The 14,589-nt window shown below is 40.9% G+C and overlaps 1 long non-coding RNA gene across 2 annotated transcripts in view; it reads right to left on the minus strand.

Annotated features, from left to right (window-relative positions):
- The window catches only part of LOC103097133 (uncharacterized), a 57,886-nt gene that overhangs the window by 25,896 nt on the left and 17,401 nt on the right, over positions 1–14,589 (minus strand). Inside the window, exon 1 of one of the 2 annotated variants that reach the window (XR_460094.2) lies at positions 5,687–7,071. The exons of the other annotated variant lie outside the window; for it this stretch is intronic. This is a non-coding gene — a long non-coding RNA (uncharacterized LOC103097133). Of the gene's footprint in view, positions 1–5,686; positions 7,072–14,589 lie in introns of those variants that run through there. 2 annotated transcript variants of the gene reach the window in all.

Consider the following 14,589-nt stretch of genomic DNA (forward strand, 5'->3'; position numbering starts at 1 on the left):
AGATGAATCTTTATGCCTCCAGGCAGACCCCAGTCAGATGACCACCTCACCCCACCAAATGCCTGAGGGACTAACACTCTATAGGTCCACTCTATACATCCACACCATGACATAGCATCTGTTGTAAAGAGTATAAAATCCCCAGAACTGATGTCATCTGGGGGACAGCTTCTCCATCCATGCTGTCCCCATGGAGGAACAGCCTTTCCATTCATGCTGTCCTCCCAGGAACTGCTCCCCATCTTGCTGTCCCACCTTGCTATCCTCCTGGCCATTCTCAACATTACTTTCTAAATTAATAAATTTCTCTTTTTGTTTTTAAGCTAAGTTTTGGAGTCTTGCATGCTTGCAAAAGGTATCCTTCCCAAACCCCAAAGGTATCCTTCCCACTCATAACAAGAATGAGTTATTTTTCTATCGTAAAATAATTTAAGAAGTTTGTAGGAAAGGTCTATGACACTGAGGTAGAGCCCATAGTGGGCAGTTCTTAATGCTGGGCTTTAGCCCAATAGCAGCAGCAACAGCAGGAGCAGCTTTGTGAGTTCTCAACCTGAAGACACTTAGTGGGTCAAACAACTGGTAAGAAAGAGATTATGGGGGACCTTTTGTTGACACTGAGTGCAGCTGGCTCTGGTCAACAATTGCACTACCCATAAGCAATTCTGGGTCACCGTTTCAGGGCAGAGGAGAGTCCTTATAAACACAATCATTACAAGGAGCAGGGGACCTGGTCACAAATCCAAGGCAGAAAAGAGTACCAGCACTTGTGGCTGCAGAAGAGAAGGAAACCTGATTGCAATTCTAGATTCAAGAGGAGTACTAGTTCTTGCAGCTATAGGAAAACATATATATATATATATACCCTTCCTGGGTAAAGATCAGGGTATGGACCACAGACCAATGACCACACTACTCTGTGGCTCATACCGCTTTGAAAGCATCAAAAATTTGCACACTCCCAAAACTAGTTCTAAAAACAGCAGCAAAGTAAAGTTTGAAGATTGAGAAAGTGTCTTCCCAAACCTGGGATGAGCAAAGATCAATTTTAACATAAAGTTCAAAGTCAAGAAATGGGCTGGGGAAATGGGCAAGCAGAAAAATGAAAGAACTCTACTATAAAAAACTCCTCTGGGGGGCAGCTGGGTAGCTCAGTGGATTGAGAGCCAGGCCTAGAGATGGGAGGTCCTAGGTTCAAATCTGGCCTCAGCCACTTCCTAGCTGTGTGACCCTGGGCAAGTCACTTGACCCCCATTGCCTAGCCCTTACCACTCTTCTGCCTTGGAGCCAATACACAGTATTGACTCCAAGACGGAAGGTAAGGGTTTATTTAAAAAAAAAAAACTCCTCTGGTGGCAGGTGGCAGCATGGAATCTAGAAACCCCAAACTTGTGACCTAGTAGGATCTGGTGAACCCCAGGTTTCAGGACTAGCTTGTAGGTTGGAGACCCCAAAGTTTGTACTTATTCCCTATTCCCATGGGAATCCACCCTGAAGGGAATCCCAGGCTAGCAGTTTCAGATTGAGTGGCAGACCCTCAGGTGAATAACAATCCCATTTGGGTGGGACAAAGCATATGCTAAGGAGCCTCTTTGTTTTAGATTGTCTCCCCTATTGTATCAGAGACCCTTTCCCAAGAAGATCTATATCTGAACAGAACCATTCTTTAGTATCCATTAGTAAGCAGCCCCTTCTCTTACACCCTAGCCTCTAGCTATGATTCCTTTCCCAAGCTTGACTGTATCCTGTGGTTGTAGTTTGAACACTCCCATTTCCTTTGTTGCTATAGCAATATCAATCATCTTTCCCTGTCCCTGGATGCCCCAAATGGTATATTGGTTCCCCAAATTCTTTTGTTCCTTAGAGTCATCATCTAGCCTGGTGACACTCCCAGGGGTCAGTGGCCAGAGTTCAATCTTTGGACTCTGTGCATTCCTTTGGCTTAAAGCTCTGTGTCAAGGTCTACTATTGCATTGAACCTCTTTCCCTTGATTAAAGAGAGATTTTTGACTATTTAATAGTCCTATTTTTTTTATCAGTCAACACCGGGAAGCCCAAGACACAAACTCAGAAGAAAACAATGTGAAAACAGCTTCTTGCAGCCCCTAAAATAAAACCACTATTTAGACCCAAGCCCAACAAGAATTCCTGGAAGAATTAAAGAAAATAATAAAAATATTAGAGGGGAAAATAGAAAAAATAAATTAGAGTGATGCAAAAAAAAATTATAAAAAGATAATTAACAGTTTAGTAGAAGAGGCACAAAAATGCTAAAGAAAATAATATCTTAAAAAGAAAAATAGGGCAAGTGGAAAAGAAGGTATAAAAATTCACTAAAGAAAAGAGTCTTTTAAAAAACAAAACTGGTCAAATAGAAAAAAGTGCCAAACCTCAGTAAAAAAACAATTCCTTAAAAATGAGAATTGAACAAATGAAAAAAATAAAAATAATAGAGAAATATGAACTATTGCATTAAAAAATAACAAGTGACATGGAGGAAAGATCAATGAGAGAGTTTAAGAATTATTGGACTCCCTGAAATCCATCATCCAAAAAAAATGTGGGGTAAGACATCATACTTCAAGAAACCACCAAGGAATATAGACCTAATATCTTAGATCCTGAAGGTAAAGCAAAATTGAAAGAATCCTCAGATCCCAAAATGATAACTCCCATGAATATTATTGCCAAATTTTCAAGCTCCAGAGTCTCAAGAAAAAAAGAAATATTGCAAGTGGATAGAAATGTGTAATTTAAATATTATGGTGCCATAGTCAGAATCACATGAGATTTAGTGACTTCTTCATTAAATAAGCAGAAGGCTTGAAATATGATGTTCTGTTAGGCAAAGGATATAGGGTAACCACCAAGAATACCTATCCAGCAAAACTGAGTATAATCCCACCAAAATCTTCTCTTCTTCAGACTAAAAATTCCCATTTCCTTCCAATGGTATTTGTACAAGATTAATTCAAGGCATTTCACCATCCTAGTTTCCATCATCTGATACTCTTCAATTGATCAAACTCTTTCTTAATCCATGGTGCCCAGAAGTATACTTAATATTCTATCCTATGCCTGTGTATTTTAATAAAAATCCAAGATTTTGACATTTTGGTTTGAGAAAATATCTTCAAGGAAGAAGCTTGCTAACTCCTAAATCCAGAGAATGAACTGTTACAGAAAGATGCCAGAAAACCTACACTACATCAAAAAGATCAAGAATGAACTTTGGATGTGGTTGATTGAACTGAAGTTTGATTGAACATTTATTGTAAATGTACACTTTTATGCCAAAAGGGACTGCCCCTAATCTGGCTTTTTTGTCAATGTGTCTAGCAAAACATTGGTTTTGCTTTCTCTCTTTTCTACTTCTCCCTAACTATTGTAATTTCCTCTTAGAAATTGGATATTGTATACATCTGTAGTTAGAAGTGCTTTAGAACTACAAGATGATTATGTTAAATGATCAATGGGGAGACTAGTCTCCCAATGATCATCAGGGGGTATTGTAAACTTTAAATTACTCCACCCTACTTAAACCTTACTTTAGGGGAAGATAAAGTTGTAATCTCCTGATTGAACAATGAAGGTACTTAGTTCTCACCTTATAGTGAAGCTGGAACTTTAAGCTAAGTCTATTTATAGTATCCTAATACAAAAAGGTGTTAAGTAACTATAAAGGTTAAATTAATCACAAAAAGGTCAAGTAACAAAAGGTGAACTTAATAAAGAAGTGTGAAGTAACTCTAAAAGTATAATCTAATCAAAAGAAGATGAGAACTAGGAATGGGCATTTAGAGGAGAAGACCCAAGGGTGAAAGGTCTCTATATTTGGCTCCTTTGCTGTCTCCAAGAGAATCTTGATTGGAAACACTCTCTTTCCCTTATTGGCAGTGGAGAATTAGCTGAGGAGTGTGTTGAGCCTTTCGGCATCTTATCATGGCTACAAGCTATTGTCCGGTTCGGTAGTGAGTTTCTGACTGAGTTTTCCTCCTTTAATTTCCAATTTTATCCTTAGAAGCCTCTAATCTTCTTCAGAGACCTAGAGGCAGGGATTTTTAAATTCCGGAGAAATCCTATATCCTCTTCCTCCCCTCTCCTTAATTCCTTCCCTATATATTAATTAAATTGCCATAAAATACCAGACTTACTTGGGTATTTTATTTGGGATTTCCCCTAGTGACCAATTAAATCTAGATTTAAGTCACAACTCTAAATTCATCTTTTTACCTGATCAGATGGATTCTCACCTCCCTATTCCTAGAAAATGTTCCCCCATTTAATATAACCAGAGATCCTATTGGCTTTGATAGCAATTATGTCACACTGCTGACTTATATTGAGCTACCTATCTACTCAAAACTCAGATCTAAATTCAGTCTACCAGTAAGCATCAGAGGGAAATTTAGATCTTCTTTAATTTCCTCAACTATTCCCCATTCCTGGAATGCTCTCCCTTTGTCTTCCCCTAATGGTTTCCCCAGTTTCCTTTAAGTCTAACTAAAATTCTGCTTTCTGTAGGAAGACTTTTTTCCCAACCCTTCTTAATCCTAATGCTGTCCCTCTCAATTATTTCTTATTTATCTTGTTTATAACTTAATTATCTTATGTTTATCTTGTATATAACTTACTTATTTCTGTTTATTTGCATGTCATCTCCCTGCATTTGACTGTGAGTTCCTGAAGGGCAAGTATTGTCTTTTGCCTCTTTTTGTATCCCCAGATCTTAGCATAGTACTTGACACACGATAGGCTTACTCTCAGTCTAGCTCCATATCTTCTAGTATATATCCAATGTCCTGTGATAGGTATTGAAAGAAGACTCAAGATATGTTACATGTTTTCTACCTGTCCTATGCAATGTAAAGGAACACAGTGCAATGTAAAGAGAAATATAATCATGGAGTCATAGAGTCACAGTTCTATAGTTACTCTCTAGGCAAATCTGAGCAACAGTTTTCCCTTCCCAGGGCCTTAAGTCACTCATCTATAAAATGATGAGGGTGGACTTAGACGATCTCTAAGATTACTTATAATTCTAAATCAATGTTCTACTGGAATTAGTACATGGAAAGGGTAAATAAATTGCCACGGTAACTTAGCAAGTCAGAAATAGAACAGGTTATAGTTTGTCTTGGGTTAAATTTGCTGGTTTTGAGTCATTATAGATGAGAACAGCTTGACCCATCCTCATTTGCATAATGTATTCAAAGTTCTCCACAACAAAATGTCAGGTTTCCTAAGATAGATCATTATGATGAGGAAAGCCAAACCTGGTCCAAAAGGAGATCACAGAGAGGATGGGAAAGCCCCTATTTCTTTTGCACTAGAAGATCAAGTAATCTAGGAGCCCACTCTATTTTGTCAACCTTCCCTACCTAGAAAGGTAAGGATAATTTTAGGGTTGTGACCTAATCTAAATTAATTTTTGGACACCAGGGAATATACCAAATAAAATACCCAAGTGAGTTAGTAAATTTATGGTGGTTTAATTAATATAGAGGAAATGGATTAAGGAGAAGGGAGAGGGAAAGGGTGTAGGATTTCTCCCACCTGGCCTGTGCCAGGGGAAGTTCAAAGTCCTCTGCTACAAGGTCTCTGAAGATTAGTGGCTTTCTAAGAGGGTAGTGTTTGGAGAGTAAAGGAGAAAGAATCAGCCTAAGCAGAGCTCAGTAAGATACCTCACCTGAACTAGGCAACTTAGCTTCTCCCAGTGTAGCCTCAAGGAAAACTCACCACCAAACAGGACAATAGCTTCCACCATGCCAAGATGCCGGAATGCTTAGCATGCTCAGCAAGCTGCCACCTCTCCACTGCAAAAGAGGCCAGAGAGAGGAAGTGATACACAATATATAGACTATTTTACATCACCTTCCTGCATCTCATCTATACCAATGTTTGCTTAAGTTTGACTTAGGATAGCCCAGAGGTCTGTCAGCTATTTCTGATTTATCATTTGCTAGCACATGTCTATCATAGGCCATCCTCCTAGATACTTAATCCTTAAGTATAGGTGTAGACATTCCTGATTTTGCTAAACTAAGTAGGGTGGAGTAATCTAAAGTTCACAGATATAATAGCCACTGTGCATCAACCTTTGGTGCATTCACATCCTGATATCATGTAGAACATAAACTCTTAGAGGACAAGGAAGATTGCTTCTGTCCTTGAATTACTGGCCTCTAATTCTGTGCTTGGAACATAACAGGTACTTAAGAAATTCTTAATGTTATCCTTCATAAAAGAACAGAATAAAAATGAAAGGGGAGTTCAGAATCAGAGTATCCCATGATACTCTCCCATCAATTCTATCTCCCTTTTGTTTTTCCATTAATATTTGTAATGTAAAAAGATATTACAGGGAGCAGTTCTAGGTAGATACTTCCCAATTGTATTACTCTGAAGAAATCACTTAACCCTCATTGTTTAGCCCTTAGTAATCTTCTGCCTTAGAATCAATATGACAGAAGAAGAGAATTTTAGGGGGAAAAAGATATTTTTAATACTTTCCTGTATGTGTGTTTTCCCATGTTACTGTTCAGTAGTACCCAGGCCTTTGTTACCTTATTTGGGGTTTTCTCAAAAAAAGATAATAGAGTGTTTGCCATTTCCTTCTCCAGCTCATTTTACAGATGAGAAATACAAACAGGATTATGTTCTCAATCAGGGTCACCCAGATAGTAAGTGTCTGAGGCCAGATTTGAACTCAAAAATATGATTCCATACCTAGTACTCTAACCACTATACCACCTACCTATTTGTATATTGCCATGCACACACTCTTGTGTGGAAGAGAATTCAAAGAAAGTTGTGCCCTGTAGTCGACTTGACCTTGGGGATTTCAAGGTCAAGATTTTGTCCACTCTGTAGGGAGATAGGTAAAAGAAACAACTAAAGGAAGTCCCCATCCCCCAGTACATTGAGTGGTACCTTCTCCTTTAAGACTTAAAGGAGAGCAAAAAAAAAAAAAGATTCCCACAGGATGGACAGGAATCATGGAATCATCGATGTGAGTAGTGGAATGAAGGGATTTGAAGAAGGGGTAGTGATAGGGGGAAGGGTTAAGAGATCCTTCTCCTCCCTTTCCTTCTAGGGGCAGATAGCCACATCCAGTCTCCTTGAAAGGGGGAGTATGTCTCCCCAGAAGATGTTTTCTGGGAGATAGAGGATAGGAGACTAGAGAGGGAATGGCTTAGTGAGATGACAAGATGCCCCCCTCAGAGGAGCCCAGGGCTCCTAGGGTCCAATCTATCCTTGAGAGGCAAGATGACTTCTTATGCCTCTGCTTCCCCCCAGGGACATCAACTGTCAGTTCCTTTCAGGATCTTAGGAATAACCAACTGCCAAGGAGAGATGTCAATTCCTTGGGTCGTCTTGAATCCCTGAGATCAAGAAGTCAACCCCATTTTGGGGGAGAGGTGTGACCCTCCCCAATCTTCAATCCCCTTAACTATGTTGGTTAGAGTCTGGCCCAGACCTAAATCTTAAATATCAAGGGAATTATTAGGGTTCAAGCAGGGAAAGGGTGGCAAGGATATCAGGATAACAGGGAATCCCTACAATTACCACCTCTAGCAGATTGACCCTCCAGAGTCTAGGGGTTCAAGGCTTCTCGGCTTCTCAGTGAGATTGCCTGTTGGATCTCCCTAGCTTTTGATTCTCTCCAGAATTCTCAGTTTTTTTTTTCTTGTTCCTCCCCCCCCCACACACACTCTCTCCTCAGCTAGTCTCTGTCAGAGATTGTTCTCTGCTCGATGTAGGCTGTCTCTTCTCTGATCTTACAGTAGGAAAGACACATGGAACAGTAGTGTCAAACTCAAAAAGAAACAGATCCCTGTTAACTATGTATTGACTTGGGAGACCATAAATTAATATCATCTATATTGTATGATATACCACAAGTTTGATGTCTTTGCCATAGTGAACACTAAGTACAACCTCCTCATTAGTCACATTAGGAAACTGAGGCACAGGGGAATTAAGTGACTTACTCAAAGTCATACAGTTAGTAAGATTTGAGGAAGGATTTGAACTGAAGACACTTCTTCACTCCAAGTCCAGTGCTCTACTACCACACATGTAATAACTTCGACTTTTGAGGGGTTACCCCATTCCTAAGTCCACAGAGCCATCATGAGATGAAAGGATATGAGAATAGTGATTCCATTTTACATAACACACTAAGTGCTATGTAAGTGCCTTTACAATTCCACTGCATAGAGATGACAAGTACTGTTGTGCCCACTTTCCAGATAAGGAACTTGAAAATCAGAATGAGTAGGAGCTTATCACAGCTGGGAAGTATCTGTGGTAAAATACCAAGTTCCTGGGCTCCAGAGAATCACTGATTAAAAGAAAAAGCACTTCTAAGAACCTGTGTTCAAATCCTGCCTCTATCATTACCTAAATGACTTTGGGCAAGTCACTTCACCAAGATGTGCCTCAGTAGGCGGTCTCCTAGGTTCCTTTTAAATCTAAAGTCCTCCAAAGATTAATCCACCATCCTTTCTTCACTGGCTCACTGTAAACCTCTCTGAATTCATTACTGGGCTCTCCAGTAGCTTCTGTTGAACCATCTCTTTCTCCACTTCCCTTTTGGGCCCCCTGTGTACATAGACTACAAATATTTGCAGCCGTATTGTTTTCTAATTACTTCATGAACAATCTGGTCCCTGGCAGCCAAACACTACCTGGGACTCCATGATGTTTATCTCCATAATACATACAGGATAAGGAGCCAGATTTCATATCTGTTTATTAGCTTTGTGCAAGCCTCATCTTAGTGCCTCTTAAGTGATAATGATTGTCATAAATTTAAAATTATGGTCTTGTTCATGTAGCTACTGGAACAAACAAGACTGGCCATGCATGGAGGTAGAGCAGGGAGCAGCCTGTGATTCTACCACATGGAGAGCAATATAAATAAAAAGCACCCTGTGGGATAGCAGATGAGGCACTGGATTCATGGTCCAAGGATGCGAGTTCAAATCCCAACTCTACTACTTAAGACAAAGTCAACAAGCAGTTATCCAGTGTTTACTCTATAGTAGTCACAGTGCCAAAACTAGGCACTGGCAAAACAAACAGAAACAGAAAGAAAAAGCCTCTCCTCAAAGAACTTCCATTCTAATGTGAGAAGATAATACATAATGGAAGCTAAAAAGGAGGCAGGGATGGAGAAGTCATATTGGAGAGTGAGGAGTGGAAACTGGAGAGGAAAGAAGACATCACTGGCTTGGGCTCTTCCCTTGAAGTGGAGGTCTGGGGGGGGGGGGAAGGGAGGGGATCTAATCAATCAGAAGGGACGGGTGGTTCCATGTGAGAAGGACAAGGGTGAAGTGAACTAACCTTCATCATTAAGTTACTTCAACTCTAATAGCCTTAGTATCTTTTTTTTAATTATTATTTAAACACAACTTCCATCTTAGAATCAGTACTGTGTATCAGTGCTAAGGCAGAAGAGTGGTAAGGGCTAGGGGATGGGGATTAAGTGACTTGCCCAGGGTCACACAGCTAGGAAGTGTCTTAATCCACTGTGTCACCCAGTTATCCCCCAGAAGTCCTTCTGATTCAAAATAAATTATACCAGTTCTAACCCATGATTACTGGTTTAACCAGTTGCCAGTTTTGGCTATCCCATAGGTTTATGGATTTAGACATGGAAATGACTGTAAAGGACTAGATGACTCCAACTTGCTCATTTTTACAGATAAGTAAACTGAAGCTTATGGAGGTCAAGTGACTTGCCCATGGACAGATAGGTAGTAAAGACTCAGAGGTGGGATTGGAAAACTGGGGACCTCTAACTTTAGAGACAGCATTCTTTCCTTCTGAATTTTCCTTTCCTGAAGTTAATGGATGTCCTCAGTGCCAGAGAGTTAATAAACTGGAATTTGAATCCAGGACCTCTGGCCTTAAATCCAGTCTTCTTCCCACTGTACCACACTACCTCTCAAACATTCCAATTTTTAGAAAGAGTCAAAAATCTAACAAGTAGCATTACAGACAACACAGGGGACTTGTATGAATTAAGACTTGAAAGGAGTTGAGGGAGGGTTTCATCTGTCAAGCTAAGGAAGTTGGGCTTGTTTCTCTAGGAAATGAGGAACTGGACTTCTTAGAACTACTAAGGCAGATGAGTGGTAAGGGCTAGGCAAGGGAGGTTAAGTGACTTGCCCAGGGTCACACAGCTAGGATATGTCTGAGATCAGATTTGAACCCAGGACCTCCCTTCTCTAGGCCTGGTTCCCACTCTACTGAACCACCTAGCTGCCCTCAGACTCTGAATATATAAAATGAGGGAATTGTACCTTCAAAGTCTCTCCAAATTCTAAGTCTCACTATATGAAAGGAAATTACTATCAGGACATTTAGAAATGCTAACATCTCTCTCCAAGTCAACTAAAGTTCTAAGAAGTCCAATGGAATGTTTGAGAGTCAATTTGGTACAGTGGGAAGAAGGCTGGATTTAAGGCCAGAGGTCCTGCATTCAAATCCCAGTTTATTAACTCTCTGGCACTGAGGACATCCATTAACTTCAGGAAAGGAAAATTCAGAAGGAAAGAATGCTGTCTCTGAAGTCAGAGGTCCCCAGTTTTCCAATCCCACCTCTGAGTCTTTACTACCTATCTGTCCATGGGCAAGCCACTTGACTTCCATAAGCTTCAGTTTACTTATCTGTAAAATGAGCAAGTTGGAGTCATCTAGCCATTTAAAGTCATTTCCAAGTCTAAATCCATAAACCTATGGGATAGCCAAAACTGGCAACTGGTTAAACCAGTAATCATGGGTTAGAACTAGTATTATTTATTTTGAATCAGAAGGACTTCTTGGGGACAACTTGGTGACACAGTGGATTAAGACACTTCCTAGCTGTATGACCCTGAGCAAGTCACTTAACTCCCATCCCCTAGCCCTTACCTCTCTTCTGCCTTATCAGGGATACACAGTACTGATTCTAAGACAGAAGGTAAGGGTTTGTTTGTTTGTTGTTTTTTTAAACCCTTACCTTCCCTCTTGGAATCAATACTGTGTTTTGGCTCCAAGGCAGTAGAGTGGTAAGGGCTAGGCAATGGGGGTTAAGTGACTTGCCCAAGGTCACACAGCTGGGAAGTGTCTGAGGCCAGATTTGAACCTAGGACCTCCGTCTCTAGCCCTGGCTCTCAATACACTGAGCCAGCCAGCTCCCCCTGGTAAGGGTTTAAAAAAAGAGAGAGAGGAAAATGTCTGAATGCTTTCTACTGGTTTAGTCAATCACAATAAACATTAAGCACCTACTATGTGCTAGGAAATGTGCTAGGTGCTAGTGATACATGGAACAGTTAAAATAAACAGACACTGCTCTCAAAGAGTTCACAATCTAATGGGAAAGACAGTATACAACTATGAATAAATGAGCTAAATATGGGATAAATTGGGTGTAATCTCAGAGTAAAGGCAGAAAGATTAGGGAGGGCTGGGAAAGGGTTCTTACAAAACAGGGTGAGCCAGGGTCCCTGCTCTAGGCTCTTGAATGATGAGGAAGAAGGTCCCCAGAGAGAGGAGGTATACTTTTTCCCCTTTAAACAATTCTCAGGAAAGTGTGTGGACTTTGCTGGCCTTAAAAAACAAGCAACTTGGCTCATTTCTCCATCTCAGCCTTCCTGGAAATCGTCGGGACATAGGATGAGCCCCCCAAGCTAGTGAAGGCCCATCTCTTGCTCACTGGTGGCTGTCTTCCCCATCCAAAGGAGCCTCCATCATGCTTTTGCTAATCCACTACAGCTTAATATAGCCTGAGTTGGAGCTGCTCACATCTGTGCCAACTGCAGCTTCCAGCATTGCCTGTTTCCAGCTCTTCTTGTGTTTCCCTTCCTTGGGGTCCTTCCAAATGAGATCCACTGGGCTGGCTAATCATTTGCACCTGCACATGGCCGAGGACGTGTTTCCTTGTGTTTCCCGAGGACATGAGAGCAGATTTGTAATTGAGGGATCCTGCAGCAGCTCCTATGGCACTGGCTACATCACGATAGAGGCCAAGGAGAAGCAATTCAATGGAAAAGTTCCTTGTCTTTAAGGTTAGTTTCCCCAGGATATCTCAAGCAACTTTTTCTCTAGACATTCATCTAATCTTATTAGCATCCAGACGTTACTATCTCTATGCCCTTTGGAAAGTCATTTCCATTCCCTGTGTCTCAGTTTCTCCTTCTGTAAAAGGGAAAGCATGGGACTAAATCAAGTCCTTCATCTTTTTATTATCAGGTTTTTCTTTGGCACTTTAAAACTTACGGAGCCTTCCTCAGAATAACTTTTCCAAATCACTGAAGGAGGTGCTAAATTATAGTCAGAGATCAGTGAAAATAAAGATGCCATTTTTTTCCCATCAGAAATCTATCTGTAGAGCTAACCTCTGAGGTTCCTTCTAGTTTGAACAATGGGTGCTTTGTGCTGATTGCTTCCCCTTGGCATTCACTATCATTTTCTTTTCGGTTCTCATCAGCACAAGAAACTTTGCCTAATATTTAGATCTAGAACTAAGAAATTGCCTCAAAGGGTTTTAATAAACCCCTTTATGTAACATAAGAGGGAGTTAATCACTACAGAATATGTTAGATCAGATCTCTAGAGTTAAGGAGACCTTAGAAGACAATTTCTTCTTCTGTAAAAGCAGAGGATTTTTGAGAAAGGGTTCAAATTGTGGATTCCATTAGCAATCTGGTAAAGTTAATGGTGTTCTCAAAAAAAGGGTCCAAACCAGAAGCAATAACAAGATCACAAATCTAGAGCTAGAAGGGACTTGGATGCCTTGTAGGCTAACTTTTTCATTTTACAAATGAGGAAACAGAGGCCCAAGGAGGCCAAGTGAATTGCTTAAGGTCACACAGATAAGTTAAGCATCAGGAAAGGATTTGAACCCAAGTCTTCTGACTACAGAGTGAATGGTCTTTATACTATACCAGAAATATAAGAAAGATTAAGATTCAGAATTAAAATACTAGGCATGGGGTAGAGGTCTAAACATGGGGTTAGGAGGAGGATAGATGGGATGGTTGAGTGTGCACAAAGACACTTGTGCGTGAAAGAGATTTAACTGGAAAAGTCGATGCACAGAGACAGTCCCCCTCTCTCGGCGTTGGAAGCCTGGGTCCAGTGGTACGAAAGGTCATTATATCTGAAGACTTCCTCAGCTGCATTGGATGGCCGTGTTGTCTTTTGTGCTCCAACACGCCCTAAGCACTCCACAGTGCTTTGCTGCGTCGCCATCTCAGCTGTTGAACCTACTTATTGGTTTCTTCCTCCTGTTCCGCCGAAGCAGACTTCACATGCTGGGTGAGCAAAGCCCTGGTTCACCAGGGGTCAAAGACCCAATGGCTACCCTCACAAGGTTTGGCCAGCCTGTCGAAGCCGTTGCCCAGGGTGTGGCCGCTGCCGCATGCTAGCAGCTACTGGGAGCCACAAGTGAGAGCTGGGTGTCAGGTGAGGGTCAGAGGCTGGAGAGCTGCCCTAGGAGGGTACGACAAGCCCTCCATACCAGAGATATTACCCGTCCCTGAGCACCCCATATACCCCATACATCAATAGATGATAATGCACAAAGACAATTGTCATTCTCTGTCACCAAGAGACTACCAAAACAGATGGGATGGTTTGATTCAAACTCACTGGATTCTTGATCTCATCATTCCCTCACTATAGGCCAATAGGCCAAGGACAGAGGAAGATGGGATCATGAGCTGTGTGACCATGGATAAGAGAGACACTTGACCCCTCTGGGTCTCACTGTCCTATCTCTGCCCTAATATACCATAGGGTTAGTAGGAAACACCATGGTGGAATGAAGAGCATCTGGAATTCCAGGCAGGAAGGCATGTTTGCAAATCCTGTCTCTGATACTAACTATGTAACCTCAGAGTAGACCCTTTGCCAAGTCTCGGTTTCCTCATCGGCAAAATGGGGATAATCATTTCTGTAATGTTTGTCCTGGTGGTGATTAGGAGTTTCAAGTGACAACATCCCTAAAACTTTTTTCAAACTTAAAAACATCATAGAAATGTCAGTTAGTAAGTATGTCCTAGACCTGAAAGGGCTATACAGATGAGTTCTTGTCATGAGCAGAAAAAGCCCAGATGGAAACACGGGTCCCATAAATTACAGGCTCCATGTTTGACATTTTCATGGTGAATTTGATCCAGCAAATTCCTCTCTCAAAAATTATTTATTTGCCTAAATTATCCAGCCCAGGTTCCAAACCTCCTGAATTATCCATTTGGGCTAAATACTAAATCTTCCTTTCACTTCATGCTGTGTTGAGACTGCCTGAGGGGCAAAGATTAAGGCAACATTATAAATGTCCAACTTAGGGATGGTGTTTCTTGATGGGCTGGCTTCAGTGTTTAGCTCTCTAATTCCATTCATTCATAATATGAAAATATAATTGTTACAAAGGATAACTTCCTCGTGCATGTTGTTGGTGAAGAAGGGAGGGAGGAAGAAAGATAAAATAGGAGCTTCAATAAAATATTTAAAGTATATAAACACACCCACAAGTTCACAAGGAGATATAAGCTGGGCAATATTGTTACTAATATGTTTCATTTTTGCCAGCTAGGT

Source organism: Monodelphis domestica, chromosome 1 (assembly GCF_027887165.1).
Source record: "Monodelphis domestica isolate mMonDom1 chromosome 1, mMonDom1.pri, whole genome shotgun sequence".
Classification (NCBI taxonomy): Eukaryota; Metazoa; Chordata; class Mammalia; order Didelphimorphia; family Didelphidae; genus Monodelphis; species Monodelphis domestica.